This window comes from Neoarius graeffei, chromosome 8 (assembly GCF_027579695.1).
Source record: "Neoarius graeffei isolate fNeoGra1 chromosome 8, fNeoGra1.pri, whole genome shotgun sequence".
NCBI classification, from domain to species: Eukaryota; Metazoa; Chordata; class Actinopteri; order Siluriformes; family Ariidae; genus Neoarius; species Neoarius graeffei.
The window spans coordinates 64,615,940-64,632,532 of record NC_083576.1 but is presented as its reverse complement, the minus strand read 5'-3'; the positions used below and the strand labels follow the sequence as shown (position 1 = coordinate 64,632,532).

The 16,593-nt window shown below is 45.3% G+C and overlaps 1 protein-coding gene across 4 annotated transcripts in view; it reads left to right on the top strand.

Annotated features, from left to right (window-relative positions):
• slc36a1 (solute carrier family 36 member 1) overlaps positions 1 to 16,593 on the top strand; it is a 116,868-nt gene that overhangs the window by 19,211 nt on the left and 81,064 nt on the right. Inside the window, exons 2-3 of one of the 4 annotated variants that reach the window (XM_060928024.1) lie at positions 12,335 to 12,430; positions 13,161 to 13,207. The exons of 2 other annotated variants lie outside the window; for them this stretch is intronic. The gene's annotated coding sequence lies outside the window, so the exon portion shown is untranslated. The remainder of the gene's footprint in view (positions 1 to 12,334; positions 12,431 to 13,160; positions 13,208 to 16,593) is intronic. One more of the 4 variants, XM_060928023.1, reaches the window with a different exon arrangement.

Here is a 16,593-nt window from a genome sequence, read left to right as displayed (position 1 = left end):
TAATTACATAGTTAATTAATAATGATTAAATTAATAATTAACTTGATTAATTATCTAACATCCAGCCTAAGTAAAATGGCATCCCCTCATGTCTCAAAAATGGAAGACAACGCTCAAGACGTGTCTCTCCTTGAGGTCATTGCAGACCTCATTCACTGCTCTGCCTCCGAAAAGGCAAACATTAAGTACATGAGTGAGAGTGAATGCCAAAACAACCTAGACAATTCAAACAAACATATGAGAGATCCAAAAAGAACAACTATTAGTGTCCAAGTGGCACTAGGTAAGCTATTCCTATCATACTTCCAAAATGCTGATTCAGAAATCAGATGCCTTCGCGGAGAGGTTGAAAGGCTGACCACCAGCAACGCCAAGCTGACAGCCGATCATAATGATTTACATAGGGAGTGTGAGCTCTTGAAGACCTCCCTTGATAATTGCACCAAACGGCTAGAGAAAGCCGAAATGGTTGCTAAGAGGGCTGCCCAGGAGCAGACCCCCCAAGAGCAGCGCGAGGGGCGTGAAAGACCCCCAACAATGCGCCAAAGCTCAGAGCGGGAAGAGGCGTCCGAACCGGACACCGTAAATGATCTGGTCGAGAACCAGACATCCCGCCAAACTCCATCAACTCGCTACACGACTCCGTCGTCGTCTAGCCAGGATGGAGCCGCCCTGCGCTCATCCCGAGCCCAGGCCCGTAGCACACCTAGGTCAGTGCGCTTCAGTCTCCCTGATCCATCTCCAGACGAATCAGACCACGCATCTCGTGCGAAGCGGGAGCGATTCCAGAGTAGCTCAGACAGTGAGTACTCAGAAGAGCCAAGAAGGTCGCACAAGGACGTGCACCAAACCCTTCGTTTACGGCAAATTGACCTACTTGCCAAAGATGTCGAACAATTCGATCCCGACAATCAAAGAACAAATGTAAATAACTATTTACGAGAAATTGATCGATGCCTGATGGACCTGCCGAACGCCACAACACGTGAAAAACTTAAACTAATCTGGAAGACCTCCAGTAGTAGCGTTCGTGCCTTTTTAGAGACACTACCCCCAAACATTCGCGATAGTTATTCGAAACTTCGCAATTACATGAGGGAAGAATATGCGCCATACACGGACGAAACCTCCGCGATATTGTGTGCATTACAAGTCAAACAAAAACGGTCTGAGGCGCCTCGTGAATATTACAGACGGCTACGTACTGCCTATTTCCAAGGTAGTAGTGCACCAGGGTTGGAAGAAGATAGAGGTTTCATATCTCTCTTCTTGCATAACCTCCACCCAAGCGTGCGGACCCATGTCACACTGACGTGTCGACAAGGTCGCTATTCGATGAGGGAAATTAGGCGACTAGCCCAAATGACCTGGGAGACCATTGTCAAAACCGCAAACGGAAATGATGATGAACCCAGAGTCCTTAGTCTCCAGGGTGAGGACAAGCCCCCGCTAACCTTAGGAGGTGAAGCACCGAAAGGGGGACCCACCTGGAAGAATTCCGGTCCAGCCCGATCCTTGCCGAACCATCACAATGGTGAGTGGAAAAATCGACAAGGTAAGGCCAGGAGGGACCGAGGGCGAGTCCACAGTGACGATGGCAATCGCCCATCAAATGAAAAGGGTCGTAGGGAACAAAACGGTTGGCAGCAAAACCGTCATCCCCGCTCTGACCAGAAACGGCAGAAGCGTTCCGACCGTAGCTCTAAAAGCAAGGGTAGAGACGACCAACACAGTGACTCAGACCAACCTGGTGAGTTCCACTCAGAGCTGGACTCTTTAAAAGCCCAGTTGGCTGAGATTAAAGAACTGTTACAGGAGACGTCAGACCCCTCAACAGATAAAACAAAAGAGCCCAAGAAAAATGGCAAAAGGCCATTCACTGGCATGACTAGGCCAGGAACCACGGGTATATCTCGTGAAAGGGGGAGGAGATCCCTCTGAAACAGCAGGCGAGGGTCAGGATGTAGGGCCCCCCCTGGTGGCGAAGGCAAACACACAAAACGCACTTCATGTGCGCTAAAGTCTTCACCATCATCTCTCAGACACACGGCTCTCACAAGGCGACCCAATCCCAACCAAGCCCTGCGACATAAACTTAGTCAACTTCACACAAAACAAAACCCCACAGTCGTTGAATCCCACAAAATATGCACAAACCCGTTGCGACGAGATCAGTGCGAACACCGATCAACCGAGCGCCACGCGAGATCAAATTTCTGAAGAACTTCAGTTCATGTCTTTGCACACCGAGTCCGGTGTCGAAACACCTGACATCGCGACTCCCCCTAGTGGCAAAAATCTCCCTCTATCCATCGACTCAGACACAGACACCCATTTCACCGCTGGTGTAATGGCTGCGCTGTGGAACATGTTAGGCATCAAGGCGAAATTCCATATCGCGTACCACCCTCAATTCTCTGGTCAGGCTGAACGAGCCATTCAAACCATTGTGAGCATGCTGCAAAAGTATATCACAAACCATGGTAAAATTTGTGATGTGAAACTTCCCTTGGTGCTAAGGGCCATTCGGTCCACCCCTCATTGCGCCACTGAAGTCACACCCTTTGGGATGATGACTGGGCGAGAGTCGGTTCTTCCCCCGCATCTCCTATACAAACCAGAGGCCATGAGCGTCGCGATTGCATACACTGCACATCAACATGTCGCCGACCTACAACGCCACCTACAGTCAATCTTTACAGGTGCCCAAAAGAATCTCGATTCGAGAGTAGAAGGACACAAAGCCTACTACGCCCGAATCTCAGAGAAGTTCCTACCACCCTGGTCGAGACCTTTCGATCGTGGGAAAACCGTTCCCCGTCGCGTATCACATTAGGATATCTAGGCCTAATCAAATGCTTTCATATCGATTTCCATGATAATCGAATCAAACCTTTTGAACAGTCCTCACTCCAAAAGGGGGTGGACGACAGCTAGGCCCATCCTGTCCACTTAGCTTGTACGCATCACTCAACCATAAGCGTACACTAACATTCCCGGTCAGACTTCACCAACACAAAGAAGTAACCCTTCAGTATAACATGGTAGATAAAATACTAAAATCCGCTATTATTACTAGTGTGTAGTCATCGCAAATACACCTGGCGTATAGTCTTGGCAGTGCTATCCTCACTTTTGTGAATCCACAAAACTTAGAGATGTGCACCTTCACGAAAGACATCCACTGGGTCTGCCCAGGCAACCCATACATAACACTACACACCTAGCTAGATAAAGATGGTCTGTGTCCCCGACAGCTAGCCGCAGTAGCGCACGCTTTCTAGCCAGACCCCCCACTGCTATCACCTTCCCAGAAGATTAGGTTTGCCAACCCAAACACTAATACTTCTTTCCTTCCTTCATTTCTTCTCTTTTCTTGTTTTTTTTTATGCATAAGAAATTGAATACTACATGTTTCATGTTCAATGTTTAATTTTTTTGATGTGGTTTTGATCTAGTTAGTTAGATAATGATTATATGCCCAAAATGCCCATAGTGATTATATTATGCCCAAAATGCCTCTGACTCCAACTGTCTTACTGGAACTCACAAGTTTACACAGTCTCCGCAGGACACCATGGACTGCACAGGACAAGTCTACCTCAAGGACTATGGACACGGCGATGATACGATACGGTGCTCTCAGTGCTACGACTCCGTCATACCCCTGAGACCAAAAGGGGGACTGTAGGTATCATGCCGCCATCTTGTGTCAGAACTACAATTCCCAGTCCACTTCCGTGTGACCTACGTCACGCGTGGGCGGGATCATCTACGTCATCATACAAGGAAACATAAAACAATGGGACAACGCTTCCATCTCTGCTCTCTCACGTCTGGCTTCCGATGGATCTGGATGTATAAAGAGGCGCGCTCTCCACCCCAAAAAGACGTCTTCTTTCTTGCAAGATCCATCACTCAGCGCGATTTTCCTTCTTACCCTTGGCAAAGGTAAACTCTAGAGTCGCGCGATCTTTAAACTCAACCTGAGTTACAACCGGTTTACTTGCATTAGAAGTGACGTCACGACTGCAGCCCAGGCAGTTAAAAGTTAAGAAGCGATTGAATCCTTTTTAACTCAAAGCGCTGTGCATCTTATTCTGATCAGAGACTTTTCCTCACGAACGCTGAGGTTCGGACCAAGAACCCTCTGCTTTCCACGGGAACCACCCAAGTGCTCCGTTCGACCCGAAAGTTTCTCCGCCTCCATCACGAGCGGCTCACGTGCTCCCACGGCGAGGCCCGAGACTACACCGGCGAATAGTTCTTCATATCTTGCTAAAGGCAGGATTAAGTAAGATTTTGGCATTTGGGCATAATTAGGATAGTCTTAGGAATTTGCTTTTATTTGAAATAGTGTGAATTTAAACCCAGGTTTATTGTTACACTGTTGAACACGCAGCGTGTTGATTTATTTTGGTTCTATGTTCTCTCAATTGTTTAATAGATAGGCTGCGCATGCTTCTCTCTTTTATTCTTTACTACTAACATATAGTTCTCATTATTATACATCTTGATGTCATTAAGATTTCAGTGGATTCAGTATGGTTATGAGCTAGTGGGTTAGCTACAGCTTCGCTTTTGTCTGCTTAGCAACACAAAGCTAATCAAGGCCTACCATGTGCTCAGCAAGCCATCAGGCCTAACAAACACACTTTAGCTAGGCTATAGGGCCTTTCACAAACACATACTAGCAACACAAGGCTAATCTAGGCCTCCACCACGTGTAGTTAGCTACACGAGGCTAAACACAGAGCTAATCCTTTGTTCTGTTTAGATAACATTCTTTTGTTTAGCTACCAACAAGCTAGGCCTCCACCACGTGTAGTTAGCTACACGAGGCTAAACACATGGTCAAGTCCTTCACACTCCCTCTCTCTCTCTCTCTCACACACACACACACACTTCACTGCTTGTATATATTGATTTATCTTTTTATCTTTGTATAATAAATTCATTTATTAAACAAACTGTGTTTATTTGTGTGAACAACATCTGAAGTCCCCAATTTTCTCAAAGAATTCAAAAAGGGTGCAAATGTTATATAATATGGTAAGTGATCTTAATAATTTGGAAATGTACCATAATTTAGCTGTTTGGTAATTTATTATTAAGCACCAGGATTAATGGTATGATTCACTAAATGATTCCCTAAATGATTCATTGAACAATTCCCTAAATGATTCACTAAATGATTCATTGAACGATTCACTGAACGATTCACTTCAAATGAGAGTGATTCTATGGTATGATTCAATTCAAACGAGTCAAATTAAATGATTCAATGGGATTGATTCATTTTAATTATTGACCTTCAAAATTTAATGAGACTGATTTAACGAGATTGATCACTTAATATCAATAATTAACTGATTGCACCCACACACCTAATTTGTCAATTTTAATTTTAAAACGTTAACAGCGAAAAATACATTAGTAGCTACACTTTCGACGCACCTGCATCCGTAGGCTACAGAGCAGCGCATTCTGTTCTAGAATCTTCGGCCGGTGTCCGCATTATATGGACTTGGAATGGAATTGCTACCGCACACGCTGCGCCGACTCTTGCCAGAACAAAAATGCTGAAGTGGTTGAAGCGGACCGACTGCGGGGAAGAAACTGAAAGCCCAGACATAACGTCTCCGGGACCTTCAGGATCCAAAGTGTCATCGCCTGGTCTGCAGGCAACGCTAGCAACTGAATGAACTTAATGAACACTATTAGACACGTTATAAAATACAACAGGAATGATGTGGATGATATTGACGGAAGATACCATTCAACAGAATAAGTGAGTTTTCTTGGTGTCTTTCTAGTTCAGAAAGTTTAGTCAGTCAGCAGCACAACTAGGCTCGGACCTGGCACTATGTTGATGTTGCTAACATTTGCACCCACGTTTCGGCAGCGAAAGTTCATAAAATGGATAACGGAAAGTTCATAAAAATGGATAATGGTAATGGATAACGGAAAGTTCATAAACATGGATAACGGTAATGGTGAAAATTATAAGTTGGCCTTATAAGTGCCAACAGATATTCAAGGTATAAGTAGATGAAATGAACATAAAAGGGGTCTTATTTTCAACTAAAGTGTACTGCAGATGTAGTGAGTTGAAACATTTTCTGAATGAGCTAGTTGGCCCCTTTAAATAAACGGGTATCTATTCATACAGTGAGATCGCCAAAGTTTAATAAACTGAAAATGCAATAACTGTAATTTTGAAGTAGATGATGTATAGGACATGTGTCGCTTGTGTCTTGTGACTTATTGTAAAAATGATATAAAGGGTTCAAAATCGCATAGTTACAAATATAATAGTAACTTCATATGATAATATTAACCACTGGTTATTTCAGAGAGGAAAAAAATGGGGACACTATTGCTTCCATTTGGGACAATACAACACAGAATTCGGGACCACTGGGGGACACAAAGAAAAAAAGTTAATTTCGAGCCCTGGGGTACACGTCGAATTTAGACACCGCGTTGACTTTTCTATAGTCCACATAGAACCGGACCGACCCGTCGGCCTTGGGAACCAAGACCACCCGGCTGCTCCAGTCTCTGTGGGACTCCTTGACGATGCCCATTTCGAGCATGGCCTCGAGTTGTTCCCAAACCACCACCTTCTTGTGTTCGGGTAGCCTGTAAGGGCGGCCGCACACTACCACCCCCGGGGGGTGTCTCAATGTGGTGTTCTATGAGGCGGGTGCGGCCAGGCAGGGGCAAGAACATGTCCGAAAATTTGGTCTGCAACTGGTCAGTCTCCGTGAGTTGGGTCGGGGAGAGGTGGTCTCCACAGGGGACCGGAGAGGTAAGTGATGTCAATGTTCCTTTTTTGAACCTCCGGCCCCAGCTCCGCCTTCTCCAGAATCACCGACACCAATGCCATGGGGACCTCCTCATTCCAGAGTTTAAGCAGATTGAGGTGGTAAATCTGTAGTGCCCCACCCCTGTCCGTTCGCCTCACCTCATAGTCAACGTCCCCGACTCACTGTGTGACCTCAAAGGGTCCTTGCCACTTGGCGATCAATTTGGAGCTCGACGTGGGCAACAGTACGAGTACTTTATCTCCCGGTGTGAACTCTCTAAGGCGCGTACCCCTGTCGTACAGGCAGATTTGCCGTTCTTGAGCCTGCCGCAAATTCTCCTGGGTTAGGTGTGTGTGTGTGTGTGGAGTTTTGCGTGCAGGTCAATAACGTATTGAATTTCGTTTTTGCTCGGTGAAGGTCCCTCCTCTCCAATTTTCCCACAGTACATCTAGGATGCCACGCGGCTTACGCCCATATAATAATTCGAACGGGGAGAACCCCGTGGAGGCTTGTGGGACCTCTCGCACTGCGAATAACAGGGGTTCGAGCCATTTATCCCAATTGCATGCATCCTCGCTTATGAATTTTTTAATTATATTTTTGAGGGTGCGGTTGAACCGTTCGACTAAACCGTCCATTTGTGGGTGATAAACGCTGGTGTGGATCGGCTTAATTCCCAATAACCCATACAGTTCGTGCAGTGTGCATGACATAAACGAAGTGCCTTGATCAGTCAGAATCTCTTTGGGGATTCTGACTCGAGAGATGACGTGGAAGAGTGCTTCCGCAATACTGCGTGCTGAGATATTGCGAAGAGGCACTGCTTCCAGGTATCGCGTTGCATATTCCACCAGGACTAAAATAAAGCGATACCCTTGTGTTGACCGATCTCATGGCCCGATGAGATCCATCCCAATTCTTTCGAACAGGGTCTCGATTAATGGTAGAGGACGCAAAGGCGCTTTTGGAATGGCTGCTGGATTTACTAACTGGCATTTGCGGCATGCCGTACACCACCTACGGACATCGACGCGAATCCCTGGCCCATGGAACCGGGCCATTATTCGGGCTAGTGTCTTATCCTGCCCCAAGTGTCCAGCCATGGGATTAAAGTGAGCCACCTGGAATACCAATTCCCGGCGGCTCTTTGGGATCAAAAGTTGTGAGACCGAGACTTCCGGTGGTGACACGCCCAAGATGGCTACGTAGGAGAAGCGAGCTGAGCCTGCTTAGCTGTTTCCCCCGTTCTCTTATAAATTGAAGTTGAAATAGTACGTGTACTGCTGACGAATCCTATACTGCAAAGTAATATGTCGGTAAAAAGCCACTATTTTACTCATAACCCCTCTCAAAACAAACGGGGCAAGAACACCCAGGAGACTGCCGATGCAATTAAGATGGCGGATTCATCTCCACAATACGCCTCGACCCTAATGACTGAATTGCAGGGTATCAAAAATATTCTCGAGAGTCTGGCTACGGACATCTCGGGGGTAAAAAAGGGAGTTGAGGCGGTGAGTGAGACTGTTAAGTCTGGGCTGCAGAATTACCAAGGCGGAATCCAGAATATCCGAACTTGAGGATGAAGAGGCGAATAGGGCCCTGGTGGTGAAAGACCTAGCAAGACAAAATTATATGTTGAAAGAGAAAATAACAGCGCTGGAAGGCTTTTCCCGGCGTCAAAACATGTGTATTGCTGGTGTGAAAGAAGGAATGGAAGGTCGTGACTGGGATGGCTTTATGAAAACACTGCTATCGGAAGCATTGGATATTAATGTTGATGGCTGGTACAAAGTTGACAGGATCCACCGGGTTGGTCCTTGGCCAGGAGACAACGCCAAGCCAAGGCACGTCATTGTTCGGTTCCTACGGGACAAGGCTAAAGCTGCTGTGTTAATGGCGGCGAGAAAGAAGAAACAAGTCACCTGGAACGGTGCAGGGATCTTTTTCTTCCAAGATTATGCTCAGGAGATACAAGAGAAACGCAAAAAATTCGAGGAGGTGAGGCGAATTCTCCATAAACGTAATGTCGAATATGCCCTGCGATACCCAGCAACAATGACTTTCACTCTGGACAGCAAGCGGCATGAGTTCTTGTGTGCGGCGGATGCAAAAGCTTTTCTCATCCGCCTCGAAGGTGAGGGGATAATGAAGGCCAGCGGGGGAGAAGTGTGATACCGACAAGGTATGAAAATATACTGTGGAACAGTACTACTGGAATGATGTTGGAAGAAAGAAAAAAAAAACAACACTGAGAAGTTTGAACTGGACATGAGTGGTCTTCACATGGATATGGTTTATGATGTAGGGGTTCAGTCAAGCTTTAATAACAAACTTAGTGTTTTGCAATGGATAAAAGGGATACGTCAAATTCAGGGGGAATGGTGAGGTAGCTGGCTGTGTGGGCGCAGTTGGGGGAGCCATGTACTTGACGGAAGGTTTGATGTTGGAAAGTAACGTTTGTAGGCTGCTGTTGCAGTGTGTTTTTAAGTTTGTATGTGTTTGTTTGGTGTTTAACCCTAGGTGTCTCATGCAGATATAACTTTGATACTTTCAATCCTGTATTCCTGAAAACTTCTAATAGCAAAGGAGGGGTAACCAAGATGGTGGGTTGCCTCATTGGGATGGTAGTGTATTATTATTCCAGAAGAGCAATATGCAGCTGGTTAAAATTGTAACTTGGAATATTTCAGGGTGCAATAATGTGGTTAAAAGGAAAAAAATCCTCACTTATCTGAAACAAAAAAAGGCTGATATAGCCTTCATCCAAGAAACCCATCTTAATGATGAGGAAGCAGCAAAACAAAAGAGAATGGGTTGCGCATGAATATCATAGTACTACATTTTCATCGCAGAAAAGAGGAGTGAGTATTCTGATAAGGAAAAATATAGACTGTCAAGTACATAAACATGTCTCTCACAAGGACGGTAGATGGGTTATATTGGATGTCACTTTAGAGGGTCAAAGGATGACTATTGCTAACATTTATGCTCCTAATTCTGTCAACCCAGAATTTTTTCACGAAGTCTGGAACTTCTCATCTCATTATCTCTAGCCGCTTTATCCTGTTCTACAGGGTCGCAGGCAAGCTGGAGCCTATCCCAGCTGACTACAGGCGAAAGGCGGGGTACACCCTGGACAAGTCGCCAGGTCATCACAGGGCTGACACATAGACACAGACAACCATTCACACTCACATTCACACCTACGGTCGATTTAGAGTCACCAGTTAACCTAACCTGCATGTCTTTGGACTGTGGGGGAAACCGGAGCACCCGGAGGAAACCCACGCGGACACGGGGAGAACATGCAAACTCCGCACAGAAAGGCCCTCGCCGGCCCTGGGGCTCGAACCCGGACTTTCTTGCTGTGAGGCGACAGCGCTAACCACTACACCACCGTGCCGCCCAGTCTGGAACTTAAGCAGAAATATGGGAAACAATAATATAATTCTAGGGGGGGATTTTAATCAAGTCAGAAATTTTAATAATGGATAAAACTTATCAACTCACCCAAGCTAACTCTGCTGGGATTATGGCAATAGATGTATTGTCTGAAGAGTTGGATCTTGTTGATATTTGGAGATTATTGCATCCACATGAAAAGGACTTTACTTTTTTTTTCACATCCTCACTCAAGTTATTCCAGGATAGATTACTTTCTTTTATCCTGTAATTTGGTCAGTCAGGTGCTAAATTCTACAATTGGAAACATAGTACTATCTGACCATGCACCAGTGGATTTGGTCCTCTGCCCTCTAGATAAAGCAGAAAAAAGCTTGCGATGGCGTTTTAACAACTGTATGCTGAACAGGGAAGAAAATTGCATCTTTATTAAATCCGTAATGCAGGAATTTTGGGAGTATAACGAAGGCTCTATAGAGGACCATGGGGTAATGTGGGATGCTTTCAAATCTTTTCTGAGGGGGCGTATTATTCAAAGATGTTCATGTATCAAAAAAGTGGAGAGTCAACTTAAACTAGATCAAGATATCAAAAAGCTTGAAAAGCAACACATGGAGCAGCAAGATGCGGGTACGTGGGGTAAACTGAATGACCTTAAATGCGAATTAAATGATATACTGAAAAACTGAATTTGCCCTGTTTTGCACCAGGCAGAAATATTTCGAGCAGGGGGGAGAGAGCTGGCAAAGTTCTGGCACACAGAGTAAAACAAATACAATCTCAAAATATTATTCCATCTATTTTTGATAAAGACAATAATCTCATTACGAATAAAAGAGACATAAATTCCACATTTAGGGAGTTTTATCAAGATTTGTATACATCTCAGGGTGGGCTAGATAAAAACAAATTAGAAAGTTTTGTTTTTTTTTTTTTTTCCTTCAATTGAAATTCCAGTTTTGACACAGGATGGGAGAGCTCTTTTGGAGAATGTTATCTCTGTAGACGAAATCAAAAAAGCAATAAGAGGGCTCAAGATAGGAAAGGCCCCCAGAAACGATGGGTTCTCAGTAGATTTTTATCAGAAAATTCATAGAAGACCTTGCTCCTAGACTGCTGGTTGTATATCGAGATGCATTGCAAAGAGGTAGGCTACCTGAAAGCATGAGGACAGCTGTTATTACGCTACTGCATAAAAAGGGAAGAGATCCACAGCAGTGTGCTAATTATCGCCCTATATCTTTAATTAATGTGGATGGAAAAAAATCCTTGCCAAAATCTTAACAACTAGATTGGAAGAAGTGGTCCCATTACTCATCCATCAGGATCAGGTGGGGTTCATGCAGGGCAGGAGCTCAGCAGACAACCTTCAAAGACTGTTACATATTATGTGGATGACAAGGAATTATGACACCAACTGTTGCCTTTTCATTGGACACTGAAAAGGCGTTTGATAAAGTGGAGTTCCCTTTTTTGTTTTATACACTAGAAAAATTTGGATTTGGACCAATATTTAGGAGGTGGGTGGAGCTAATGTACACCGATCCATCAGCCACAATTTTAACTAATGGTATTATGTCTTCTCAAATCAGGCTTAATCGTGGTGTTCGACAAGGATCGCCTCTGTCCCCTCTAATTTTTGCCATTTTTCTCGAACCCCTGGCCATAGCCTTACGGGCTAATTCAAGTATATGGGGTGTGCAAGCAGGTCAGGAAGAACACAAGTTTCTTCTGTACGCGGATGATGTTTTATTGATATCTAGTGACCCTGAATCCTCAGTCCTGGAAATTTGCTCAGTTATAAACCTATTTTCAGATATATCCTGTACTCGAGTTGAGGGGGGATGGGGGGTGATGCCATCCCCCCGGAATAAAAAATGGTCAAAATCATCCCCCCTCTAAAACGGGCATCCCCCCCTCCCTTCCCTTGAGCAATTTTATCAATAAATGTGGACATTACTTCTATTTAACATTGGAATTAGAAATGCCATTCCACGTAGCTTTGCTGAAACTGAGCATACAATAAGCTACCGTGAGAGAGGGCACGCGCAAGCGAAGCGTTTGAGGAGGTGACATTCAGTTGGGGTTCCGTTATTTTTTATTTCATTCGGCGTCAGTGACAGCAGCGGATTGCAGCATCATGGCCAAGCGGAGTGGACAGCAAGACCTAAGCAAGTTCGGATTTAAGATCGCAAGAAAAAACATTTCAGGAGGTAAGTCAAGAGTTATGAATATCAGTCACACTTTCTGTGAGCCCACGATCATGCTGTAAAGTTACCGATATGTAGCCTAATTTGTGGGCGGCGGATAACAACACAGCTATCATAATGAATGTTAGTTTGGAGTCTAGCCAGCTATGGATAGCTTACTCAGGTTCATGTTAGCTTTGATTTCTTGTATAAGGCCATTAATTTAATCAGCCTGGACGTTCGTTTGTTATTCTTCAGGCAATAAAAAGTGTTATTCAAGACAGGAAGGCTAAAATAAACGACACTAGCAGTTTTGAAGGCTTCATTGCCTCATTAGAGAGCCGGTCACAACATGTAAGGCAGAGCAGGATTGGTGTAGGACTCGACAAAGTGTCTGCTAAAATGCAGCTTTCTTTTTCTTCGTCATAGGCTCTTCTTCTGTCTCCTCAATGGGCCTTTTCCCCTTTCCAAAGAAACTTTCCAAAGATGCCTGCTTTTAACTCATTTTGCTAGCTTGTATCCAGTATGTATCAAAGTGCTGGTATGTATCGAAGCAAAGTATCAAAGTATCCAAGGCAGCTCCTTGGTAACCGTCAACGTTGTCACGTGACCTAGATAACAGCGGGAATCAACGTTACAGAAAGAATCCGGTCATTTTTCAAAGCTCAAATCCTCGTTCAGATAATAAATAAATCAGAAATAACATTATAATTATATTTAATTAAATTATCTTGTCCACTGCTCTTTATTCCAGATCACAGTCAGCAGCAACTGCAACACGTCTTTGGAAATTTCTATGAGGTAGGAAAGCCATGAGAAGTAAAGCCATTTCTTTGCCCACCTTCACTCCCCCACAAAGGAGGACTTTTTTTGGTCTTTTCTTTCCATTAAAATAATAACCGGTATGGACATGTATAATTTGCATTACTCATAAGAATAAACACAATAATAACAAAAAGGAAAAAAAAAATGCATAATGCCTCAAACATCTTTTAGGAAGTTTAGTCTGATTTACAATTTACTGTTGCTTGTTTTAGCTTATTGGTTACCTGCCTACCTCTGTATTTAACTCAATGTTCCCAATGTTCAGCTTTGAATAAAAGTTCTATTGACTTGATATGAAAAGATTCAGTTGTTCATTTACATTGCCTGCTGAGGTTTTAATAAATTATTTACGAAACGATTTAAAAGGAGCCTACCATGACTATGAAGTTACACTTCAAATTTGTCATCTGCATTTCACCCTAATAATGAGAATGTGGTAGGTATGTCAGCCAGGAGACTGACTAAATATGACACATGACATCCACACTGCATGTTTTACAGTAAAATACCAGTGTATTATGTTTTTTACAACAATAAAAAGGGTACACAGTGTGTACTACACACTTTATCAGCACAAAATACTGTATGTCTGGTAAATGAACAAGGTCCACAGACCTACGTTGTGTGCAAACCCTCCTAAAAGCAAACCAGTTTCCCACCAACGGACCGACCGATGGGTCGACATGCGACTAAAAATTTCACCATCCCCCCCGGTTTGATTTTACAACTCGACCACTGGATATATCTGGATATACGGTTAACTGGTCGAAATCAGAAGCCATGTCGTTATCCAAAACATGCCCCCAGAGATCAGAAAGAATTTGAAATTTAGATGGATGCCAGAAGGTTTAACATATCTGGGCATCAAACTAATGCCAGGCCTGAAAAAAAATAATGGAAGCTAACATTCTTCCAATCATTCAGAAAACCCAAATTCTGTTACAAAATTGGGACAAATTGTATATTTCCCTGATAGGCAGAATTAATTTAGTAAAAATTATTTTAACTCCTAAGATTAATTATATCATTTCCATGTTACCGCTACATCTCCCTTCCTCTCTACTTAAAACATATAATGGGATGATAGAGAAGTTTATATGGGCTGGGAAAAAACCCATGTTCAATCAGACCAAGTTATATGCTGCTAAAGACAAGGGGGGATTAGCACTATCACGGATTGACTGGTATCATTTGTCATTCTCTTTATCTCCGCTATCTAAAATTCACTTACCCCCCACAAGGATACCTCTCTGGGTCAGGATAGAAGAGCAGCTAGTGTATCCTTTTTCGGTGGAGGTCTTTCTTTCACAGACTGATAGGCCGGTCCCCTCCCAAGACCTGGTACTGACATTTGGCAGAGAGTCGTGGAAAATTGCACATCAGATAACAAAAAACGATCCATATTTATCAAGTAGATCCTCCATATAGCATAACCAGAAACTGTTAATAGATAAGAACAGTTTCTTTTGGGATAAATGGATTAGGTCTGTGTGGCAGTTCGTAGGAGGGGGAGGAGCACAGAAAGACGGCAGGCCAGAATAAAGTTCCATAATGCTATTTATTTGTTCTTTTCAGAGACAAATATATCCAGTCACACAGAACACACCAGTTGACTGGTTCCAGAGAGAGCTGCCTTCCTCTGCTCTCTCTCTCTCTTTATATAGGGCGTGGTCACTGGGAAGACACACAACCACAGGTTAATTGACATCAGGTGTAGTGATTCTGCCACTTACCTTCCCCGACTCCGCCCTCGTGTCACAGACCGATGCTTGGCCACGCCCCTGCTGCCACATACCCCCACCGCCTGACTCAGGCCGGGCGGCTGTCCGGCCTGCAGCCGACTCCCCCCCCGCCCCCCCTTGATGGGAGAGAAAGTCCGCCACAACCATCTGCGCCTCCAGCCTGTGGATCACCTTGAAATTAAAGGGTTGGAGTGCCAGATACCAACGGGTGATCCGCGCGTTGGCATCCTTCATGCGGTGGAGCCACTGGAGGGGCGAGTGGTCCGAACAGAGGGTGAAAGGGCGTCCCAGCAGGTAGTAGCGGAGGGCGAGGACCGCCCACTTGATCGCGAGGCACTCCTTTTCTATCGTGCTGTAGCACCCCTCGCGTACCGACAGCTTTCTGCTGATGTACAGCACGGGACGATCCTCCCCCTCCACCTCCTGGGACAACACGGCCCCCAGCCCTCTGTCTGATGCATCCGTCTGTAACATAAAAGGGAGAGAAAAGTCAGGGGAGTGTAATAGTGGCCCCCCGCACAGTGCAGCCTTTACCTCAGAGAAAGCCCGCTGGCATTGCTCTGTCCACTGGACCGGATCTGGTGCCCCCTTTTTAGTGAGATCAGTCAGCGGGCTGGTGACGTCCAAATAATTAGGTATAAACCTACGATAGTAGCCAGCCCCAGGAACTGTCTCACCCCCTTTTTGGTCTTGGGCCTCGGGCAGGCCGCAATTGCTGCTGTCTTGTTAATTTGGGGACGCACCTGCCCATTGCCCAAGTGGAAGCCCAGATACCGTACTTCCACCCGCCCAATCGCACACTTCTTTGGGTTGGCTGTGAGACCCACTTGCCTCAGCGACTTAAGGACGGCCCTCAGGTGTTGTAAGTGCCGCTGCCAGTCATTACTATAAATAATGATATCGTCGAGGTATGCGGCCGCATAGGTGGCGTGGGGGCGGAGGACCCTGTCCATCAGCCGCTGAAATGTAGCGGGCGCCCCAAACAGCCCAAAAGGAAGTCTGACAAACTGGTGTAAGCCGAACGGTGTGGAAAAGGCCATTTTTTCTCGGGATAATGGAGTCAAGGGGATCTGCCAATAACCCTTTGTCAAATCCAGTGTCAAGTAAAAGCGAGCCGTGCCTAGCCGATCGAGCAACTCATCAATACGAGGCATTGGGTACACGTCGAATTTAGACACCACGTTGACTTTTCTGTAGTCCACACAGAACCGGACCGACCCGTCGGCCTTGGGAACCAAGACCACTGGGCTGCTCCAGTCACTGTGGGACTCCTCGACGATGCCCATCTCGAGCATGGCCTCGAGTTGTTCCCGAACCACTTTTTTCTTGTGTTCGGGCAGCCTGTAAGGGCGGCTACGCACTACCACCCCTGGGGGCATCTCAATGTGGTGCTCTATGAGGTCGGTGCAGCCGGGCAGGGGCGAGAACACGTCCAAAAACTCGGTCTGCAACTGGGCGACCTCCGCGAGTTGGGTTGGGGAGAGGTGGTCTCCACAGGGGACCGGAGAGGTAGGCGATGCCAATGCTCCCTTTTGAACCTCCGGCCCCAGCTCCGCCTTCTCCGGAACCACTGACACCAACGCTACGGGGACCTCCTCGTTCCAGAGTTTGAGTAGATTG